Genomic DNA, 18,176 nt, shown 5'->3' with positions numbered 1-18,176 from the left:
AAATAAAGCAATATTTCAATTTAAATGTTACTCGGGTGACAATTCGTCAAGTTTTGGTAAAAAAATCTCACATAAAGAGGGTTTAAAAGGTTAAAGCTCTTCATCTTATACCATCTCACATCGGAAGACGTCTGAGTTTTGCCAAAGCTCACATGAACCGACAGTGGGACTTAGTATATTGCGACAAAGAATGTTTCCAAAAGAATATATTTTTCTTTATACCATAACGAAAAATTCTTCAATGTATAGGTTATCTTCACTGACGAAAAAAAGTTCAATTAGGATGGTCTTGATGGTTTCAACGGGTACTGACGTGATTTACGGAAGAAGGAACAGTATTTTTCAACCAGGAATTTTGGTGGAGGGTCGTGCATAGTTTGGGCGGGATTCTGTGCAACCGGAAAGCTCAAGACAGCTTCCATATAATTCAAGGATTACATACATGTTCTGGAATCCTCTCTCCTACCGTTTTTGCGTGGATATCGTCACAAATAATTCACATTACAGCAAAACAATGCTACTATTCATATCAGTAAGGAAACTAAGCAATGGATTAAGGACCAAAATTCAATGTTATGGACTGGTCGGCTCACTTTCCAGACATGAATCCTGTTGAAAATCTTAGGGGGATCCTTGTACGCAGAATCTACACTGAGCGAAAACGGTACACCACGATTGAAGAGCTCAAGGTCGTTATTTCGGAAACATGGAAAAATATCGAGAAATTCGTTCGAAAAATAGTATTCCAACACGAATTTTCCATGTTATTAGCTAAAATGGCAAGGTTGCAAATTATTGACATGTAAATCAGCCGATGGTATTGAATTTTGAATTCAAAATCCTTATGCATTTTGAAATGGTTTTATAGAAACTGGACAGCTGAAATTATCATATTTAAGCACATAAACACATAAACAAATAACTCTTTTGAACGAAATTGGCGTTAAATATACTTTATTCTAAGCATTCATCAATGTATGAACGTATATTGTTGAAATTCTAACACAAACATGCAACGAAACAGAATCAGGGTGGTCTCGTAGAAGTTGGACAGAGTGTAGTATTAATAAAGAATAGAGAATAGTCATAAAATAAAGTAATTTTAGTAGTCCTACGTCAACAGTGTAGTCGTGTCTAACGTGTTTTAATAAAAGCTAAAGCTGGTAAATTTTTCAATTTTACATTCAATATTTCACCAAGCTATAAGTTCCAAAGTAACCCAACACGACGATAATCAAAATGATCTGGGAATATTCACATTCCGTTTCATCGAACCAGATGAACCAAAATGTGTTTGATAGTTTAGGGTTAATACTGCGGTGTGCGTTCCCCTGGCAGCCAGTATGTATAAAAATAGCTGCCCCTGCGCAGCTATCAAGCATTATCTTTCCGTGAAATAGTTAACAGCATCAACGAAAATTCCTTTTCGTTTTTTTTACCAAAACTTTCTACTAAACATGTTTTCTTCATAAAATTTCAACACCCGAAGTGAATAGGGAATTGAAACAAAGGAGAAGCAAGTGTAACAAAAAAAAATAATTTCGTAGTCCTACGTCAACGATTCGGTCGAGATGATAACGGTAAAAATTGCAGAATCGACGAGAAACTAAAAAAAATGTTTTGTCAGCCAATAGTTCAGAACAGCTCGAAAATAGGTAATACGAGGTCTGTTCAAAAAGTATCACCATTTTCGAATTTACGCGGGTTACGTATTGTGGCTCTAAGTTGTGCTGACAAGTAAGGCTATTTTGAATGTTCAGTTAATTTTTGGCAACTGATTTTCTTACACGTATTTTGGTTCATCTTCGGTTTTTGCCTATTGCAAAAATGGATCAAAGAATCCGTATCAAATTTTGTGTGAAAAACAAAATTGAGTGCGCGAACACATTCCGTATGTTGATTGTGACATCTGGTGAACCTACTTTGGAGTGAAACAACGTTTATCGGACTTCGAAAAAATGTTCTCGGAGGGCCGAAAAGATGTAAACGACGCAAAGCGTGCCGGAAACCCGAGCACGTCAACAACTGAAATCGAAAATAAGTAATCTGTGGGTATACAAAAATCGTGATACTTTTAGAACAGCTCTTGTAGATAGAGTGGTCCACTTTGTCCCATTCCATTAAGCATTTCCATAGCCATAACCGATTTTGCTTCAGCACTACGAAGGGATTTCTCTAGAGGTAGGCAATAGGCAAACACCGAAGATGAACCAAAACACGTGTAAGAAAAGCAGTTGTCAAAAATTAACTGAACATTCAAAATAGCCGTACCTGTCAGCATAAGTGAGAGACATGAGTACCAACATAATGCTACAAAAAATCTAGAAATCTAGCATCGAATATACGTAACCCGCGTAAATTCGAAAGTCGCGATACTTTCTGAACAGACCTCGTATTATATATTTGGCAATGTTATTAAGTTTAAAAGTCAACTGCCATATTCAAAAGTTAACTACACAAAAACAAATTGTTTCCGAGCAATGATTTTTCGAAGAAAATGTATTTTTGGACGCACCCTTGTAAAAAAAAGTTTCAACTTAAAATCTGTGATATATGAAACTGAAAAACGATATAAAGATAGTAACGAGCAGTGAGTCGTAATAAGGGCAATGTGTTGCTGATTGTTAAAATAGGCACTTGATACAATTAAACTACAATAATATTTGTTCAAACTTCAATATGGAACAATAATGCCACACGCCAATGCGTTATAATTAGCAGCGTGTTTGGGAGGCAAGCATGCTCTTGGGTCTTTTATTCTCCATCGTCGATCTCTCGTGTCCACGTTTTTTCTCCTCTCAAATCGTGTATGTTTGTTTTGAACGTGAATTACTCTTCTTGCTATGATCGTTTAGTATTACGCGCATGTTAATCTTCGCGTCCATCTGTTTGAGAAGATGAACGCAGTGGAAAAAAATAGAAGAAAGCCCCAAAAGAAATACATAGGAGGCAGATGCATTCTAAACGTAGTAAAAGAAGTCTGATGAACTTTTAAATATATCGAAACAAATTAGGCAGTAAGCAGATCATTCCTACTGTTATTGGATGCTTGGACGAAAAGAAGCAGAATCTCCCTGTTGAGATTTGCTCGTCTTTGAGAAAAGAGTCAATATTTTCTCAAGCGTGCATAAGATACCATTATACGTGGAAATCATAACACCTTAAATTCTATGCTGTTTGCTCATTTTAACGTTCCACTATACGTTGATTTCAACGTGGTTCAACTTTTGATGCTAATTTCATTTCTCCGCCCAATCGATGACTTCATATACATCTATGTACGCTCGCACGATTGAGTTCATTAGCGTCAAAGGCTTTGGTTAGATAGTTTCATCGGTTATTAACTCGAACATCAAACGGTAACCGATGGACATCATTTGTTAACACATTTAAATTTGAATTCATCGTTGCTTCTTTTGCTGCATTTAACGTTCAGGAGTCAACAATGCTTCACATGTTTCACTTATAATTGCAAACTGAATAATATTTTACACAACACATGTTCGATTTTGATTTAGCACATTTCTTCCTGAAAGTAGTCGCCCTTCATTTCTTTCATGCTCGTAATCCGAAATCAATAACAATATTCACTGATGATTGTTTTGCTCCACAAAAACTGAGAAACTCGCCAAACTGTTATTTGTTAATGTTTAGCATTCACGTGTTTAACAAACAACTTAACACTTCTCTCACTATTTTTTCTCGCGCTGATGGCCTAGCAATTGCCTTGCGCTTCGGACTCGAACTTCTGTCCCGCGGCGATCAGATGCAACAAACCAAACGTACCGAACGAATTCGTTCCAAGTCAGCTGGACGGACGGCGGGAACCTAACGCGCTCGCGCAAAAACCAGCACGTACCGAAGTTAAAACTATACTGATTCTGGTATTCCACAACCACAACGCCGATAGATCGCAGGATCTGATCGTTGCGACTTGGGGTATCCATAAGTTATTCGTTGTTTGCGTACGCCTCAAGCGTACGCGACGTATGCGCAGCGCGACGTAGAGAATTGGAGTCAGTGGAAAACGTTAGATAGAATAATGAAGCAAAATATATTCATACATAAGTCAGTTAGTTGTCCCCACAGTCAATGTACGAGGTTATTATAATGATGACGGTGATGATTGCTTGCAACGGTGTCCGAATGGTAGTGAAACACACATTGTATACACTAATAACGCGAAGGTGTTACTAAAATTGCTAGTAGTATTGGTTTGAATGTGAGAAGGCGTTGGTTTTGATTGGGCAGCAAATGCATTTGACGCGGAATTGTCTTCGGTAAATCAAAATGCTGCATAAGAGAATGTATAATTAAAACATACCTTGGTCATGTATTAGCATAACCATATTATATCATAACTTCTTGATAGAGATGATACCTGGATAATTTCACTAGCGACAAGAGTTAGATGCCATTATTTTAAGTCGAAAGGAGGTTCAACAATAGACAAATATTTTTATACTTTTTAGCGATAATTCGGATTTTAATTATTTTTTCACTGGTAGAAAGTTATACAACGTCCGATCGAATAGTAATGAGACGCATGACAAATTTTATATATGTGACTCGTAAAAAGCACACTCTTCACGGCATATCATCAAATCGTTGTTTTTTAAGGATGGCTTTCGGTACCTCCAATCAGTGTCACAAATTATCAAAATTTATTCACGAATGAAGGAATAAGCTTCTTCCCAGTGTCGGATGAATTCTCTTCTGTTGAAACTCAACGCCATATAACACAAGAGTCGAGACGCGTGAACTTTGTCTGGTACATTAAATGAAAACAGCATGAACGAATTTCGAAAGCCTGCATTCAGGCACTTCCATTACTGTCAATAATTTCGAGTGACTATCACGAACATTCACGTCATCGCTTGCCGTGAATTTTTATTGAAAACGTGTTTGATTTCCATATTTAGAAACAAAGAAAGGACCAGGAATCCGGGAAAGGCAACATTAGTTTTCGTTGAGTGTTGACCGATGTGCGGTGTTGAGCGGTTGAGCGACGTTTAGTGTTGAACGACGTTGAACGTTCCGTTTCCGTTTTTTTTATATATACTGTATTATAATGACTTTCAACACTTTTTGGCTGGTTCGTCACTTCCATTTTTGGAAGAATGTCGGGAGTGAGGATTGAACTCGTGATCTTTAGCGTGAGAGGTACGGTCCGTTTCCGTTACCGTTTCCGCTTTCTATACTCTTTTACTATCGCCATTTCGCTCTAACACGATCTTTTTTCTTAGTTTCTAACTAACTCCATTCCACTAACTCCATTTTCGGTCTTGCAGGGCCGTTTTCATTGAACCGGAAGTCACCATCTTTTTTCCAAACTGGCATCAGAATACGATATTCGACTTCTGCTGTTCTGCCCTTTCATCCAATACTCATATCGTAGGGGTTTTATATCGTTACTGGTCATTTAGAACCAGTATCATTAAAACGGAAAACAAAACAAGATTATGTTCGTTTTCCGCTCGTCTGTTACTGTCACCCATTGCTCATATAATTGGGGGTGTATACCATTTCTGGGCAATCGGGAGTAGATTCATAAAATATAGCAAGAGTTATACTATGCATTCCATTGCCGAAGTCGCCCAAAACAAGAATTTTGTGTGATGAATGGCCATCTTTTACCATTGATCGATTTGAACAACAACAACAAGCGCTTTTTCATGGCTCGTGTTTATCCTGTAAAATAACCGGTATATTTTCGGCATTTACGGAAGCTCGTCACATCAATCGGTAGAGAACCAGACGTACATTCGAAATATCGTGAAGATTCAACGACGCTTGCCGAGCTGGAATTGCAAAAGTGGTTGAAAACAATTATTTTGCATCATTTCTGACATAGCAATCTGACTAGTACCAAACGTAATCGTTGCTGTGAATTGAAACTGGAACCTTTTGCGATAGGGAAAATTGTTTGCTGGAAGTGTGTTGCTGAGGGTTGTGGAAGAAAGTTCGACGATCATGGATGCATGCAAGGTTTGTGCACAGCTTCTCGATGACTCCGAACGTAGCGTTATCTGTAGTGGACCGTGTGGCAAATTATTCCACCCTAACTGCGCTGGACTCAACGTCACAAATTTTAAAGCGTGGACGTCGGCTTGTTATGGTTCTGCGATGTTTGCCGGCTCAACTTCAACCCTGTGATTCACGATCGTGGGACTATCATCTTGACCACGATGAGGGATATGCTGACTAGGATGGATTCAATCGATCTTAGAATTGGGCAATATGGTGAAAATTTAAAAGTGCTCAACAGTCTTCTGACCATCAATCCAACTACTGTTAGAGGATCAAGCATTTCATCACGATTACGACATCTTGCTACAGGAACACCGATACAGAAGAAAACAGTAGATTTTTGTACCAGCATCGATCAGATGAATTTCGATACCTCTCTGCTCTCGAACTCCGCAAACAACACGCTTCTGGATGATTCGAATACCGAAATCACTACTTCCGCCACTACCACTACCGAACACGTTGCCACTGCTACTACCGTCGCCACCTCGGTTCTTCCCACTACATCCAACGTCATCATCACTCCCACTGCTGCTGCTGCTGCTAAGAATATCGCTTCAGCCAACACCACTGCAATTGTTACATCTCGTGCATCTACTGGTGCTACATATGCCGCAGTCACTGCTGCTACCGCTTCGATCAGCACTGGTAATTCTTCCATGAACCCGCCGACCGTGTCACATGCGAACGATCCGATCGTCTGTCGCCTGAGAGTAGTCAACAAAAACCAGTATCCCCGAGCTCCGAGAACGAACAACGACGCAACCCAGAAATCATTCTACATCACACCATTTCATAATGAACAGACTGAAGATGACATCAAGCAGTACCTCCGTGAAACAATCAATGCTGACGCTGATACAATCGAATGTGTTAAACTAGTCCCGAAATGTAAAAACGTGAGTGAACTGACATTCGTGTCATTCAAGCTATCCGTACCAACTGAATTAGTAGCTCAGGTTAGCGATACTTTCTACTGGCCTGAAGGAGTAGAAGTACGAGAATTTCTTCCAAAAAACGACAAATCTCCTTTGAATGTACGACCACCTTTGTTACTAGCGTGAATGAAAGCGCAGTTGTAGCGCCAGTAATCTCGACTCAATCAAATGAATGCACTATTACACGCTCAGTGTCTGATCAAATGTTTTGTTATGAAATTAAACAACGCGACATAAGTGATTTGGAAATGAAAGTAATCGTTGAAAAGATTTCCAAGAATTTTGTTAAAATTGGGTTTCAAAACGCTCGTAGTCTCCTAGCAACCATTGACAAATATCGACTGTTTTTTGAATTTTCTAAGCTAACAGTAATTGGGATTGTTGAGACTTGGCTGAAACAATCCAACACAAATAAATCTGTGGAATTGAATGGATATAATATAGTTCGATCGGATCGTTACTCGAAGACAAAGCAACGAGGAGGCGGTGTAGCGTTGTATGTGAAGAAAGGTATGAAATATTCGGTCGTTGCTCGATCTAAACCTGGGAGTGAAATCGATTTTTTATTTTTAAAACTTAAATCTGTCAATCTTTTGTGTGGCATTGTTTACAGGCCACCAGATAGCGCCATTGGTTTGATGAATGGGATTTACGAGTTGGTTTCAGACATTTCATCGACAGAATCTAATATCATGCTGATGGGAGATTTCAACATCAATTTACTTGATACTGACTTGCCGAAAACTCGCATATTGTTCGACAACCTACATTCGTTAATCTTTAAAATTGTTCCCTCATCCCCAACATGCCATAAACGTGGATGTCGCTCGTCCCAGATTGATTTTGTGAGTGGAAACTGTCTAAGTAACGTGAACAATTGTTATCTGTCGGCGATGGCTGGAATTAGTGATCATGATTTCTTATGTGTGGATTATCGCGTTAAAAATAAGAAATTACCACCTGAAGAACACTGGTATCGAGACTATAACAAGATTGATCTTCATGCATTCACACGTGATCTTAGTCACTCGAACTTCAATGCAATGTATTGCTGTCATAATGTTGATGACAAATTGGCTGTTTTCAATGATTCACTCCAAGCAGTGATTTAGAGACATGCACCATTTACGAAAAAACTAATTCATGATTCTTGTGCCCCATGGATCAATTCCCAAATTCGACGATTGTTTAAGAACAGATCTGAAGCTTATGAATGTTGGAAGCAAGATAAAGAAAATGAAACAAAATGGAACACTTTTGCTCGATTGAGAAATATAACAAACCGTCATATCCGTTTATCTAAGCGAGAATTTTTCACTTCTCAACTGAATGCAAACCTTCCAGCAAATAAACTATGGCACAATATAAAGCGACTTGGCCTCAAACGAACTCCAACTGGATCCCCTGGAATTGACGTTTCAGCAACGAGTTTGAATAACTTTTTCATCTCTCATTATGTTCCGCGTACTCTTACCGAGTTTCCATTAGAAAATAGTTTTACTACAAATTTTTCTTTCCAAGGTATTACCACAGATGAGGTTCTTACTGAAATTACGTCTGCTTCATGTAACTCGGTTGAAAATGATGAATTTCCACTAAAAATATTAAAGATGTCTCTCTCAGTAACGCTACCGTACATTACTGATATTTTCAATTGTTGTGTCACGACATCAACTTTCCCAAGCATGTGGAAAATTGCTAGAGTAGTTCCGATTGGAAAGGTTGATAATCCTGTAAACGAGTCAGAGTACCGACCAATTAGCATACTGCCAGCCATCTCTAAAATTTTTGAAAAGATTCTTTCAAACCAGTTGAACGAATATTTAAATAGGAATGAACTACTTTGTCGCTTTCAATCAGGCTATCGTAAAAACTGCAGCACTACGACCGCCTTGATAAAAATTGATAACGATATTCGACGCGCACTGGACAAAAAGATGTTAACTGTATTAGTACTGCTTGATTTCAGTAAAGCGTTTGATTCTATAAATCATCTGTTACTTTACAAAAAACTTGCACGCTGTTTTATGCTGCATGGATCTGCTGTTGCATTGATATCAAGCTATTTGTCGAACCGCTCTCAATATGTTGACTTCAACGGTACAAAATCTGATATTGTCCAGGTTGAAAGTGGCGTACCTCAAGGGTCGATCTTAGGCCCTCTACTATTTTCCATGTTCATAAATGACCTGCCTAACCGTATGAACTACTGCATGGTTCACCTGTATGCCGATGACTGCCAGTTATACCTATCAGGTAAGCTGAATGACTTAACGAACATTGTAAACATGATCAACATTGATATTGAAAATATTATTTCTTGGAGCAATAACAATGGACTAATCCTCAATGCTTGTAAGACTCAAGCTATAATTTTTAAATCAAGACACATGGATGTACATGGAGCTCCGTCTGTCAAAATGGATACCAAGAACATAAGTTACTCGGAAGTTGTGAAAAACCTAGGCATCTTAATGGACAGTAGCCTAAACTGGAAAGCTCAGACTAATGCAGTGTGTCAAAAAGTGTACTATGCGATGCAGACCTTGGTGGCTCTCAAACAATTTACCCCTCAGCATATCAAATTGAAACTTGTTCGAGCATTAATCATTCCACTATTTGAGTATGGAGATGTACTTTATGCCAAATCAATGAGCGAAAATTTTCGCAAATTGCAATTGGCTTTTAATTCAGTTACGAAATTTGTGTATGGACTCAATAGAATTGACCATATCTCTGAATTTTCAAAATCAATCCTCAACTGTAGCTACAGCGTATATTTGGATTTCCGAACGTGCACTATGACTTTTAAAATGCTAAGAAATGCCCCAAAATACTTGGAAAACCTTTTCGTTGCGTCATCACTTCCACGAACTCATAATTTGCTACTCCCAAGATGTGAAACAAATATTTTGAGAGTTTCTTTTGAGCATCGAGCAATAAGGCTATGGAACAGCCTTCCACGAACGATCAAATCAACAACATCATTCCATAAATTCAGAAGAGCGTGTAAAATGAATTTATGTGAATAGATTCTTTATAGATAGCGGTAGTAATACATACTTTGAGAACCATTATTAGGTTACTTGTATTATGAATTTTATAGAAATAAATAAAAATAAAAATAAAATATCAATTGGCTGACGTTGAATTTTATGCTTTGATTTCACTGACACAAAATGATCTTCAATTTCGATGTTACGAATATCATGACGAAAATGAAGATACGAATGAAGAATGAACTTCATGGCAAGCTGATATTGATGTTCATTCCACTGGTGTACATTGATAGTGTTGTTCCACATTTATCGACTCTCGCTTAAGCGGTAGGTTATCAATACAAGGTAGGGTGAAATTCGTCGTATTTGAATGTCGTGATCGTGAATATTTTCGGCACTGCCTCCAATGCTTTCGTTTTCATGTTATCAATGTTTGCAAAACTTAGTCCTGTAGAGACTAAGGCAATCATCGAGAGTGAATGCTTCATGTATAGTTTTGTTTAGGGAATGATAATCGAGTATTACGAGCATTTGAAGGAGAAAATGCTATTCAACTAGTATTTGTTGTAACAAAATGAGCCACGATTAGCATTTCAGTAGATGCCATTCGCTTAGTAGTCGAGAACGCGTTCAATAGTTCCAGCCACGCTATTGCGCTCCACAAAAAGATAATCCAAGACTATCTATGTGGAATCCTGAGAAACTACTTTGAGAACCGGGTCCTGGTTCTCGAGACAAACACGGGTCATACGCAAATATCAATAGGAGTTCCGAAGGGCTATATCACGGGCCCATCGATTTCGAAGGACATGTACGATGGCCGCCTAGATGCGTGAAAATCATTGGCTTCGCAGATGACATCGTTATCTTGACAATACCGAGTCGATAGACATGATCGAACTATGCAGGATGCAAAGTGTACAGCACAATTGGAGAGCACTCGATAACTTCCAAACGAGTACTGAAAAACCCGGGAAACTTCAACAACGATTACGCTTGTGAAAGACAACAACCGATGCACTGACCAGAATCATGCCCAACAATTCTGGCCCAAGCAGGCTCCTTTTGGCTGATGTCTCCTCATCGATACTACGATACGAGGGCTCAGCCTGGAAAAATGCCGTACAAAATTTGTATGGTGTACTACCACGTAGAAAAAGAGATCCGACTTACTGGCATCTATCCATTATCGCGATTGTTTTCTGTTTGAAGAAGCTGAATTTTGAATGAAAATGACAACGATGTCGTCGGTCGGTCTCATGTCGTGAACGTGATGTCAACGGAAAGAAAATTGTCAGTAGGCCAAATAATGATAAAGCACATCCTTCCGTTAAAGCACAATCATCTCGATCGCTCCGAACCACCGATCATAGCGATTCTTTCCAGCCAGACCAATAACCGATTGATCAACGTTCAAAACTCTCAGAATTTTTTGAAATAATGATTGAAATAAACAGTACAGATTCTAAAAATTCTGTTGAAAAGTTCAACTGTAAAAAGGTTCTACACTTTTTCACAGCAGTTTACGATGATTCTCAAGACGCATTCAGGACTAACCCCTTTTTCGATAACGCGTTTTAAACGGTGAACAAAATTCTTCATGTACAACTCTAACATAACAGATACATGATCAGAAGGCTGTGCAGTCCACTGATCATTCAACAAGAGCCAAAGGTTGTACCGCTCATGACAACTCTACACGAGCTGATGATTGCGCCGGCTAATGACCATTCTATCCTGGATTCCTCGAGTCGAGAAGACGCACCACGCTAGATATGGGGTGCAGACTAGGGGGCGTTGCTGATTAATGGCTGATTAAGGGGGTATTCTAGTCTAGAAATCTGAAAAAATCGAAATTTTTTTTTTACCATATTTCTGTAGTTTAGGCATTCAAGAATATACTCTAGAAAGGACTTATCGAAAATCCTATTATTTATCTAGTTAGAGCCATCTTAGTGATGTGGTATCTAACCTGTTACGGCCATCACAATGAACTTCAAACGCGTTTCTCTCGGAACTAGTTTTTTTCTAACTGGCGTACACGATATCTCAAGTTCTACTGAACCGATTTATGTCAAATTTATATGAAAATAATCTGCATACATCTCTCTATCGCATGAACCAATAAAAAAATATAACTTTTTAATTTTACTATTTTTAAAAAATCGGTAAACGCAAAAAAAAAACGTTTTAAACAGCATTTTTGTTTTTAAACGGCCGCCATTTTGTTAAAACCCATGTTTTTTACTTGTCCGAGGTTCATGCCATAGCGACATCTTTACTGATTCAGAATCTGTTCGATTTTTTTGTTTCAGATAACCAGAAGGACTGGAATCGTGTACGCCATGGCACAACTTTTTTTGAACACCCTCACTTCACCAGCATGTAACTATTCTAATTATGAATATTTTTTTTCCGTCCTATTTTTGTTTTATTGTTGAAAGATAGATAAACGAATAATGATATAATGGATAGTAAAAATATTCTTTGTTTTATTTTTACGGAGTTCGAAAAAACGTCCGAAATTCGTGTCTCTACACTAGAATACCCCCTTAATGGCCAGTTGCATAGGAAGTATATCGTGTCGGGCACACGTACAGGACATTGGAGACAGCAACATCCCAATTACGAGAACACCTGAAATACTAACCTCGAGGCGAACGCGAGTAATCGGTTACATATTACTAACATAGATAATAAGAAAAACTGTCAAAATATTGAACTCCCAGCTCCGTCAAGCTAACGCCATACGAGCCTTAATAAAAATATATATTTTGGAAAAAAAAAACTCTAACATTACGACTTCGATGCTGTTGAAAATCCGAGTCTTCTTTAAGTTCCTCCAAATTTTGTGGCTTATTAACATAACAACGGTCTTTCACGTACCCCCAGAGGCCCATATATACAAGATCCCGCGCTTTTGAGTGAGATACGCGCCGAAGGTCGTTGCGAATGCGAACCGTTTCTCTTTGTTGAGGGGGGAAAGAGTTTGGAGCATCTAGATTTTGTAGGGGAACATTTCGATGTCTTCCGTCAACATACGATACGTGGTGGAAGCAGGGTTGCCATAATAAAATCTGTGTTTTTGATCTCAAAAAATCTTATTATCTTAGTTTTTTCTCAGAAAATCAGTATCGAAATCTGTATTACATTCATAAGTTCAAATTTGAAGCATAATTTTAGCTTAGCATTGATTGGCATAGTTATTATGAATTTGACGATGTTGATGGTATCCACGTATAAATTCGCATTCACTGTGCCTTACTATGAAAGAGATTTTTTTTTATCCCATTTATTTATTTATCAGGCTCATTAGCATTTTATCTGTAACGGAGCCGGGTTTTTATCATGTACATGTACATGTACATATGTTTATGTTTCTATAAATTGTAAATTACGTAGTAGAAGTAGTAGCCATTTAGGCGTTAGATTATCTGTTCCATTACATTATGGTAAATTACACTGTAGTAGCCATTTAGGCGTAAGGGTATTCTATCTGTTCTTCCATTGTTCAGCAGACCGGACAGCGGAGACAGTTGATATTGATCATTGTTGGGTTATTTATAGAACAGCAGCCCGATGTTTCTTGCAGAGCAGAGCAGTTGTATGGATGAATCGATCTTTGTTCCACCGTGGATCGATCTCCATAGCTGATTGATGGTTGCGTGGACGTAGTTATTCTATAACAACACAAAGATGGTCAATTAAGGGCCCTGAGTTTGAACTCACGATCGATCGCTTAGTAAGCGAACGCGTAACCAAGTGGCTACGAAGACCCCCTATGAAAGAGATGAACAGTGTTATTTATTCATTGTGAAACTAGCCGCAGACTTTTGCATTATTTCGCCTTAGATTGAATATGAGAAAGCAGTACTGCACGCTACATATAGATTGGTGAGATGGGAAAAAGTGTTATTGAGATCGAATTATAACTAATAGTAGATTGCTATTCTGTAAATATGTATGCATATCAAAAAATCTATAATCTGTAATTACAGATTCTAGGTTTCAAAAAGTCTGAAAAATCTGTATAAATACAGATTATTCTGTAGATATGGTATTACTGGGTGGAAGAGGACACCCGATCTCCTGAGCTAAACGAGTGAAACTGGTGCGGAGATTGGTGCGGCACTTTGCTGCAACTGCTCGATTTTCTGCGGCATGCACGCGGTTCGTATGGCGCCACATTTGCCAGCCTTGTTATCGAGAACACTACCGGTTTCCTCGAACTTCTTCACAAGACATAAGATCACACTTTTCTTGGACCAGAATTCTCTGATATTCTCTGTCATTGTTTGAATTCCCTGATATTTCCAGGTTTTCAAGGTTTTTTTTTTCAGATAGTCGACACCCTGGACATAGCTATTAAGACAAAAGTCAGTCGAATATATCTATCTAGGATGCTACATATCTCAGGATCGTATTCGTCAACAAGTTGTTATCAAATCTCTACCATCGCAATATTATTGTACCTTCTTTAGTTTTGAACTATTTCTTTCTATTTCATCTTGTTTTAAATCAAAATGTGTGCTTCATATCGTAATTCTAATACTCTTATTCAAAGAAAAAATTTCTCACATGGGTGGTAGTGCCCAAACAATCTTTAAATATTTACTCAAAACGATTGTGTCATATTCATCCGAAAGACAGTTACCTGAACGACAGCTACCCGAAAGACATTCACCCGAACTCCAATCACCCGAATGTAACAAATACCCGAATGCGACATTTACTCGAATGAGTGAAACGAGCATAGTCGTTTCAAATAGATTTAAGTAGATTTGACGCCTAGTAGTAGACAACCTATATGGAATCAGACTTAAGAAAATACTCGATGAAGACTTCATATTTCAAATATGACGCGGCGGGAATTAAGTCACGAATCTTTATCCGTGAATCCGGAAATAGAAAAGGACAAGGACGAAATATATTCTAGAATATTCGATAGGTTTCGAATTCAAGAAACAAATCCCAATCGATCATTTCCGCCTGAGCCGCCGAGCGAATAAGTTCTAGTGACGATTGGAAGTAATTTTTATTTTGTTTTAATCTAAAGGGATACGATTTTTAGAAAACAAAAGTATTCCTTATATAATTAGAAATTGATTTTTCAGAAATTTTCATAGTTTTTTTAATGCGTGAAAAAGTGTGAGATTTGCGAAAATTAGGAAACAATAGAAGGAAGGAAGGTATTGAATTAGAGAGACTTTAAACTCTGAGAGTTCATTCGTCTCTAACAATAGAAGTGAATAGTTTATTTTAAATAAGAGACAATAGCTTTTTGTGTAATGTATGTTTATTTGTGATTAGGACTATTGTTTGGATTGTTTCTTCAAATAATACGATTGCAGCAGTTCTTTGCGCACCAAGCTAAATTAAAACTTGGTGCTAAATTAAAACAAAAAAAAACAATTTTTGGTAGAATAAACAGATTAATGCCCTTTTTATTCTACCAGCATTAATTTATGTAGCCTTGTGTCTCCGTGTCCGGATTATATTTAGATTCGCCATTCGAATTCGGTGCATACGTCGAATCCCCCGGAGTGGCCTATTGTCTCGTGGTTGCGTACCACTATAGGCAATTCTGGAGTGCGTTGGTCATCGAAGAGGAGGCTCGGTCCCACGGCTGCCGTACGCTACAAGCGGCACTACCCCACCGATGTTGCATCAGTTACGGGAGAAGACTGCCAACGCCAGAGCGATTCCCGAAAACTCACGTCGGTGATAGGAACGGTGTGTGAGTGCTTCAGCAAACATCTGGCTGTTCCATCGTTCCATCACCGGAGCTGCAACGTCATCGATCCGTGAGTACTCTGAAAAACAAAACTGTGTGCACACAACCCACTTCCAAGCAGTGTTGCCACACGTACAGATTTATCTGGGAAGGTCTAGATTTTTTCGTTATTTTTGGTACAGATTCTGTACCGTACAGTGTACAGATTTTCGTCAAAAAATATAGATTGGTACAGATTGGCCACATGTGAAATTTCTTACATTTGAAAAAAGCAACACTAAGGTACATGACGACTTTTATGCCGCAGTATCGCTTGGTGCTGTAGACAGAATTCGCGTCCTTGATGATGGGAGTTCCAAATTCCGTAATACGCTTGATAAAAATCGATTGCACAGATCTAGTTGTCGTTAAATGTAAGGTAAATGATTTTGGTTTGTCCAGTGGAAAATATGATCATGGTTTGTCCACTTTTTTGAATGCTCTAATTCAGCGCACCTGTGCCAAATCAGGTATTCGAATGTTTCAAAGCATATAAATAAAATTGTCTTTTTCATGACTTACAATAGTTTTATAGTATATTTTTACGGATTGAGCTAACTGTTAATCAATCACCAGATGATTATTTGGCACGTATTCAGACCTTTTCTGGATTATAACACATACAAATATTGTAAACAACATGCTTGCACACCATTTGTATCAGATTTACAAAGCTAAACCATGTAATTAACACATTTCGATTACATCAATTCTGATCATGTCCAATTAATTAATGTTATTTTGTCCACATTATTTCTATGGCAACCGCTTGGCGCGCTGCAGTTTATTTATTGTGTCCTTCGCGCATAGCAGAAATAAAGTTTCTCTGTGTTGGGTGTGTTGAGGTGAACATTTTCAAAATGCCCAAGAAAAGGCAATATTCTGAAGAAAGCCTAAATTATGAATCGATCATTATGATGACGGTAAACTCAAACAATGATAAATGCAACATCTACTTGAAAATTCGTTTTTTTTATTCAAAAATAGTGATTTCTAAAACCGGACAAACCATGATCATTTTTTGGACAAACCATGATCATAATTTGTGTTTAAGAAAAATCGTTAAAAACATAAAAATTTGAATAATTTAAACGTATTATGGAAGTATTAGCAACTAGAGCTTTTCAACAAACCCAAACTCGAATTGATTATATGTGATTTTAATGAGGAAAAATCAAATTGCATTTACTAGTTGCGTGAAAACACCCTAAATTGAACAAACCAAGATCATTTACCCTACATGTCATTCGCTGGATTTGTGTGCTAGTTATGCATGTGAGAAAATATCCCTGACTATCTTGAGAATTTATCGAGAGACATATATTCCGTTATATCCAATAGCCCACGAAGGACTAACGAATTCGAAGTAATACAGGAAATTTTGGAACTCAAGTCGTTTAGAATTCTACACCCTTCGGCCACCCGTTGGCTTTCGTTTCAGCGGTGGTGAGAAGATGCGCTTCACGATTCTCAGAGTTAATCTTATTTAGTTTCAGAGTTAATCCATTTAGGATGAATGTGACAAAAATCAAACTTCTTGCAGAATATTGACTGCCCTCAAAGATTTAATGACGAAACCTCTGTTGCTTTTTTGGAGTGTGTTTTGTCCCAGATCAACAGATTGAATCGTTTGTTTCAGGCTAAAACAATGGGCACCAAAAGACAGATCCTTTCTAAGGATATTTATCGCAGTTTTTCACGGAGCTTATCAAGCCAATGAGAAAAAGATTCGATTTTGATGATTCTATGCTCAAGGCTGCGACAATGTTAAATCCCAGGAACTTTTCCAAATTGACAAGCATTAACGTTGTGTTAGAGGCGTTTCCAGGGTTCTACGAGTACAATATACAAGATCTGGAGAATGAATGTTTGTGACGTTTTCACTATGTCTCACTCCTCGGCAACTTTCGAGCGAATCTTTTTCTGAATATAATCAGAACAAAAAAAAAGCTTCGAAATCGGCTCAGCAACGATACGATGAACGCTATATTGAGATCATAAGATTTGATTAAACATCGTGACGGTAGCTCGTAATTTTTTTATAAATGATAGTATGCAGTCTAGATTCAGAAAAACTATGTATTAACATCGTCAAACACACGAATAACTTGCAAATGTAAACATATTATTTGTAGTAAATAAATCAGTATTTTTTCATGCTAATAAAATATTTTTTTTTTCAACAAATATTTTCGACGGTACAGAATTGTGGTACAGCGCGGACTCGATTATATACAGTTTTTGAATTCTTTTCACTGAATATAATCGAATCCTTTATATAATCGAGTCAAACAAAATTTTATTTTATTTATTTTTTGCATGATCACATGAGAAAAAATCATCCAGATTCTCGCAGGAGGTGATAGATGATCCTGTTTGATGAAAAAAAAATCTCCTACGCACATGTTCGGATTTCAACAATGACAGAGTTATAGA

General features: G+C 37.8%; 1 protein-coding gene across 12 annotated transcripts in view; it reads right to left on the bottom strand.

The window, feature by feature from the left end:
- The window catches only part of LOC129770721 (unconventional myosin-XVIIIa), a 180,754-nt gene that overhangs the window by 138,627 nt on the left and 23,951 nt on the right, over window positions 1-18,176 (bottom strand). Inside the window, exon 1 of one of the 12 annotated variants that reach the window (XM_055773724.1) lies at window positions 3,787-3,936. The exons of 10 other annotated variants lie outside the window; for them this stretch is intronic. The gene's annotated coding sequence lies outside the window, so the exon portion shown is untranslated. Of the gene's footprint in view, window positions 1-3,693; window positions 3,937-18,176 lie in introns of those variants that run through there. One more of the 12 variants, XM_055773723.1, reaches the window with a different exon arrangement.

This window comes from Toxorhynchites rutilus, chromosome 2 (assembly GCF_029784135.1).
Source record: "Toxorhynchites rutilus septentrionalis strain SRP chromosome 2, ASM2978413v1, whole genome shotgun sequence".
NCBI classification, from domain to species: domain Eukaryota; kingdom Metazoa; phylum Arthropoda; class Insecta; order Diptera; family Culicidae; genus Toxorhynchites; species Toxorhynchites rutilus.
The sequence above is the reverse complement of the archived record's forward strand: the minus strand, read 5'-3'. Positions and strand labels throughout refer to the sequence as shown.